At 37.0% G+C, this 6,566-nt stretch overlaps 1 pseudogene across 1 annotated transcript; it reads left to right on the forward strand.

Annotated features, from left to right (window-relative positions):
* The first annotated feature begins 424 nt into the window (after positions 1-424).
* LOC143636781 (blue copper protein-like) lies at positions 425-1,637 on the forward strand (annotated as a pseudogene). The gene is made up of 3 exons (XR_013154312.1): positions 425-608; positions 690-1,037; positions 1,236-1,637. The product of XR_013154312.1 is annotated as a blue copper protein-like (transcript).
* Positions 1,638-6,566: the final 4,929 nt, after the last annotated feature.

Consider the following 6,566-nt stretch of genomic DNA (forward strand, 5'->3'; position numbering starts at 1 on the left):
AGCATGCAAGAACTGATGACGGGCAACCGTCCATCTTAAAAAAAAATAGTGTTTTGAGGGAATTGTCTTGTCTTAATGAAATTATGAAATAATTGGGCATAGAGCAGCATGCATAAAGTTCCAGATTCTACTGGACAGTTAAGGAATTGAATATTCTAATCAGACAATAACTTTTGTTTAAGAATCAGATATACTTGAAGAAGTCATTATGCACTAAATGTACGTTTTTCATTCTCATGAGGTATTAAGAAATCAAAGGTATGCCTCTTCTTTCTATATTCTAGTCAATCCTGTTTATAAAAAAATAAAAACATTTGATTCCATGCCGACCAAAACTAGTTCAAGTCTTCTGAATTCTCTATAAATAGCCTACTCATCTAAATCCCACGCCACACACATAAAGTAACTAGACTGCTCTGTAACTAAGTGATCCAAGATGACTAGTAATAAGTGGAGCATGGTCATCTTTTTCATAGTAACAGTAGCAGCTCTAGCATCTTCGGTTTTAGCCAAGGTGCTTATCGTTGGTGACGATAAAGGCTGGACACTGAACTTTGATTATCAAGCTTGGGCCAAAGACAAAGTATTCGTTGTTGGAGATCAACTTGGTGCGTGTCCTTTATATAATAAGTATTCCATACTTTGGTACGTGTTTTTTATGATAAATATTGTATGTATTATGCTTGCAGTTTTCAAATATCCTATTGGAAGATACAATGTATTCAGAGTTCATGGAACTGTTTTCCAATAGTGCATCATTCCTCCAACAAATGAAGCTCTGACTAGTGGATATGATGTGACAATGCTAGCAACACCGGGAAGAAAATGGTACACTTGTGGAGTTGGCAAGCACTGTGAGTCTGGTGGTATGAAGCTTTTCATCAACGTTCTTTCTCAATTGTCGCCTCCACCTCCATCAGCTTATCCTGCTCCTTTGGGCAAGGTGTTTGTGGTTGGAGATGATAAAGGTTGGACCCTCAACTTTGATTACCAAGCGTGGGCCAAGGGAAACCAATTCCTTGTCGGAGATAAACTTGGTACACATTAATACTTAACTCTATGCGATATGCGAATGCTTTGAAGCAAATTATAAACCGAATAAACCTTTTTTACATAATTTTTATTTGGCATATATTGTTATAACGTTAACAATTTACCATACTTATTCTCATTAAACTCCTATAAATAAATGATCATAATACACAATACCTTAATGGAATTACATTTTTCTATAGTGTTCAGATACCCAAAGGGAATACATAATGTGTTTAGAGTAAACGGAACTTCATTTCAGCAATGCATCATTCCTGCTGCTAATGAAGCCCTCGCTAGTGGATACGACGTGATCACTTTACAAACTCCGGTGAGGAAATGGTATATTTGTGGTGTTGGAAAACACTGCCAAATGGGATTGAAGCTTTTCATCAATGTACTTCCCTATCCAACGTATGCACCTCCTTCGTACCATCGAACAAGAAAACTCGCACCACCTAGCTAATTTGTAAGCCAGAAGGATTGCACTCTCTTAAGCCACATTTCGTATGAGTGATATTTGTTTATTTGCAGCTAAAAGAGCTTCTTATTTGTATGTGTTTGTTGTTGTCTCAGTTGGATGAAAATGAATGGATCAAGTGCAACTTAATTTGATATACTTTTCTAAACTTCAATAAAAATGGTAATTTTGAGAGTAAATGAAAAAAAATGCTATTTGATAAAATGTGTCACTCTAGAATCTTTTAAGACTTTTAAACTAAACACGCGAAAGAATAAAAGCCATGAGAAGACAAGAAATCAGAACGACATAATTGCGTGATCGTAATCTTCATGATCACCCCATGATTCAAGTTCTAGTTTCAAATTAACATTCTTAACTCCATCATATGAAACAAACAAACTAAAGATTAAATAAACCAACAGGATAATCTATTGAATTGAATGTAGGGTTGCAGTTGAACTTGTTAGATCACTCCTATCAAACAAACCAACGTGATGTTCGATGATCACACTTATTCGATACTAACTATCAAGCAGAAGTCATATAACTGCCATACCACAGTACAAGAAATTTGACTTTTAGTGGCGACAAAAACCCCAAAAGTCACCGATAAAACCTTTAGCAGCGACAACTTGCGTCGCCGCTAAAACTCTTCGACATGTTGACCTGCTCTTTTCACAATTCAAGTTCCCGATATGCTGCTTCGTCAATACCAGTTTCTGATTTACAGTACCTAACTGGAAGTACGATTTTTAGTCCGAAGATTACATAAATATTAACATAAAATTAGAACATAATGTGTTAGTTAGAACATCTTAAACAAAACGTAAACAACTATAATTCATCATAAACCCAAAAACTACTCTTCATCCTCGGCTCGCCGGAATCGTCTTCACCCTGATCTTCATCCCTACTAATATTCTCCTTTTGCGAATTATTGAACAACATGAGTTGATTGATGAAATTGGGGTCGTCAAACAACACCTTAATTTGTTCCTACAATTTAATAAAGTACACATTATAAGTTAAAAGATGCATACATATTGATCTACATGCAAGTTTCAGGACAAAACGGGCATTTGGCATACATGTTGATCTACATATTTACAAAGTTTTGGGTCAAACGACAAGTTTTGAGTCAAACGAGCAATACATGCATTTTACATACATATACCAATCTACATATATACAAGTTCATTTTACGCTAATATATCGATCTACATGCAAGTTTTGGGTACACATTGATCTACATATATACAAGTTTCGGGTCAAACTACAAGTTTTGGGCCAAACGAGCAATACGTTCATTTTACACACACACACACACACACACACACACACACACACACACATATATATATATGTATGTAAAATGAACGTATTGCTCGTTTGGCCCAAAACTTGTAGTTTGACCCAAAACTTGTATATATTGCTCATATATGCAAGTTTCGGGTACACATTGATCTACATATATACAAGTTTCGGGACAAACTACAAGTTTTGGGCCAAACGAGCAATACGTTCATATATATATATATACAAACATATACACATATATATGTATATATATGTGTGTGTGTGTGTATATATATATATATGAACGTATTGCTCGTTTGGCCCAAAAACTTGTAGTTTGACCCGAAACTTGTATATATTGATCTACATATATACTTGTTTCGGGTAAAACTACAAGTTTCGGGCCAAATGAGCAATATGTGCATTTGACATACATATATCAATCTGTATACCTGTGTGAATGAGGGTGTTAATTGCGGATGCTCCAAGAAACCGATGCTTAGATGAAGAAGGTTTGCACCCGATCCCTTTCATCCAACCGCGTCGAGGACCCAAGACTTCTTCAAATACTTCAACTTCCTCAACAGAAGATGAAGTTTCTTGTTCGGTTTGAGTTTGGGCCTCTAACGCCTTTTTCTAAACGACGCTATATATAATATTTAATTTATAAATATGTTCTAATTGATGCCACAAGTGTGTGTGTGTGAGTGTGTATATATAATATGTTTAATAAATGCTTACAATATGTTATGTGGCTATGGGTCAATTGTCCCATCTTTGCTTGTATGTGTGGCACGATAGGTTTTGTAACAACTCTGGGGCTGTTTAAGATTAAAAAACATAAAATAAAATAAGTACTATATGCAATACATACGTATTATATATATATATATATATATATATATATAATATTGAAAACGCTTAAACGAGCCGGATCTAGATCTTGTGATTACAACACATATCGTTCGGATCCATTGCTTATTGTTAGGATTACAATTAGACTGCTTGATTACGTTAGTGTGTGGTGTGTGTGTGTGTGTTCTGGAGTGATTTTGGCTGAGTAACGAGAGGAAATGCGATTAATGGAAAAGCTGTTATTACTTTAAGATACATTACATGTATATATAGGGATGACCTCATTCGTTAAGACATGCCTTAACGAATGAGTCATTCGTTACATTAACCCAACGAATGACCTTAGTCATTCGTTATACTTTACATAAAACGAATGGCCCTACATTCGCTGTCTCATTCTTTAATGTTGATTAACGAATGACACTTACATTTATAGCGAATATGACTCATTTGTTACTAGGTAACGAATTAGCCTTACAATTAAGGCGAATGGGCTAAATATGTAATTACCAAAATGCCATTTACATTATAAACTAATATAATCATAATATAAAGACCGAGACGCCTGAATCATGCATCAACAAACTCCCCCTCGTCTCGAGCTCTTTATACTTTAGCCTTGGAACATATTCGTCTCCAATCATTACAACTATGAATCTTGAACGCATAGAAAACCCGAACGACTCGCTGGAATTGCATTACAAGATCATAGTCGCTTACGTTAGCAAACCAGATCTGATTATAGAATAACGCATCGTTATCAGACTCCGATAAGTTAACGAGCCACATAGGATCGATAGCGTGAATGAATTGAGTATTCATTCCCGATCCTAAAATAATAAACACTTCACTTGCTCAGTTGTCGTAGTGCCATTTGTTGAATGACGTGAACAGACTCTGAGGGAAAGTCTTCTTCGGGACCCTCTTCATAGTCTTTGGCGGCTTTACTTGTAATATCGTCTTCCTTCAGCCCGTGCGCGGATCGATCTCGTCGATGTACTTGTGTTTCGGAACCTATGGCTTGAATAATTTGAAACCATAATGAGTTTCGTGTAAGAGATGCTCATAGAACCACGAGGCCCATTGGTCTTTACCCTGATTCACGAATGGTCGGTTGGCCAAGGTTCTCACATCCCAACGAGGCATCGTTAACACATCACGTATACGTTTAAAATAATATAAACCGTGTTCCCACTTGATCACGTATACCTTAAGTTCATAATCATACTGCCACGCCACCATATCACCTTTCACATTCTTCGGGCTCTTGAACTTTTTCATCTGGTATGCAGATGCTCGAACCTTCGCTTGTTGGATATCTTCCTGTTCGTTGTAGCGAAGCTTTCGATCATCTTGATCATCCTTTTGACATTGTGCTCGAACATACCATCTAAAGCACGCTTACGCTTCTTCTCGTTGGATGATAGGTGACTTGTCTTGGCTTCCTCGTTCCACTGTTCACGTTCTTGTCTCAGACGTGACTCTACCGCTTCAAAATGTTCAGTCTTAAAGAAAGGAATACCAAAATCAGAATTATTCGTGGTATACATATCAGGGTACTCCTCGGCAGTAACGTCCTCTACTTTAACCTCATCAAAATCTGACACATTCCCACGTGGAATGCCAGTATTATCACTATCCTTAAAATCCGCCTCAGCATCCACCGACTTTCCTAATTCCTCAACCTCATCCTCGTTCAAATCCAGAAGCAGAGCGATTTGCTCTTTTGTCAACGAGTAGTCAACAAACTCGCCCTCTTCGATCTCATCAGCATTCACCATACTATACACAATACCTTCCATTTCCACAAACAGAACCATGTTCGCCGCAATCATATTGACCAGCTTCACGCTCGTATAATCCTTGTATGGGATAATCTGCAAATTGTTCCCGTCACCACCACTACCGCCACTAGTCTTATTACTTGCCGACGATGAATTACCACCGCCTGGTTGCTGATCACCAATTCCACCATCATTAGGATCCTTATCATCATTCTTCAACTTTTTCAGCTCGTCATCCTTACATGTCAACTGTAGGATCATCTCGTCCTGCTATCCAATCTCTCCCCATGAGAAGCAACCAGGGCTTTCAATTCCATGTTTTCCTTCTGAATATACTGAATATGACGATACATATTCCGCTGCTTGATCCGCATTTGCTTATGAAACATACGATCAGCTTGCATCTGATTTTGTTGCAAGTTAATCAGATTAAGTGTAAGACCCTGAATCCCAGGAATCCTACAGTTGGTAATCATATCCAAAATTCATAATAATTTAAAACCAAGAAAATTCGTTTTATTTAAAACCGATTCAGAGTAAAGGACAGTGGAATAATAAGTGTCAAGATTCCCAAAAACTTAACCAAATTTTAACCCAAAGCAATTCATTTTATTTTAAAATTAGTTCAGAGTACAAAATCAGCGGAAAATCATAAGTACTTAAAATAGTTCTCAAAACCCGGGAAATAAGCCCAAAACCAAATTTAAATATTTCTAATAATAACTGAAGAGAAACAGAGTTCATTATTGAATTCCCCGACTAGATATGCCTTCAACAGTCCATGTAGTCTCGAGCACGTCCAAGCGGTAAGCATACTCCTCTTAACCTGAAACTCACACTAACATACACACAAAGTCAGCTTGAACTGAGTGAGTTCAAGTTTTAATAAACAATATTTATATAAATCATTCCAAGAGTTTAAATATAATACGGGATATGAGCAGTTAGGCCATGATAAACGATAAGTAGTCATACTTATATATCTATATAATTATATCCCTATGCATAACATCCAAGTAATAACATCAGGGTCGAGCACACGTACAACCCAAACATGTAACATTCCATCTGATGGTGATCATGCCACATGAGCCTCCCCCCTCACGGGCTTTCCAGGGCCCACGATAGAACTTTAG

This window comes from Bidens hawaiensis, unplaced genomic scaffold, assembly GCF_021521415.1.
Source record: "Bidens hawaiensis isolate Kalapana, Puna unplaced genomic scaffold, B.hawaiensis_p1.1 tig00008044_1, whole genome shotgun sequence".
Taxonomy (NCBI): domain Eukaryota; kingdom Viridiplantae; phylum Streptophyta; class Magnoliopsida; order Asterales; family Asteraceae; genus Bidens; species Bidens hawaiensis.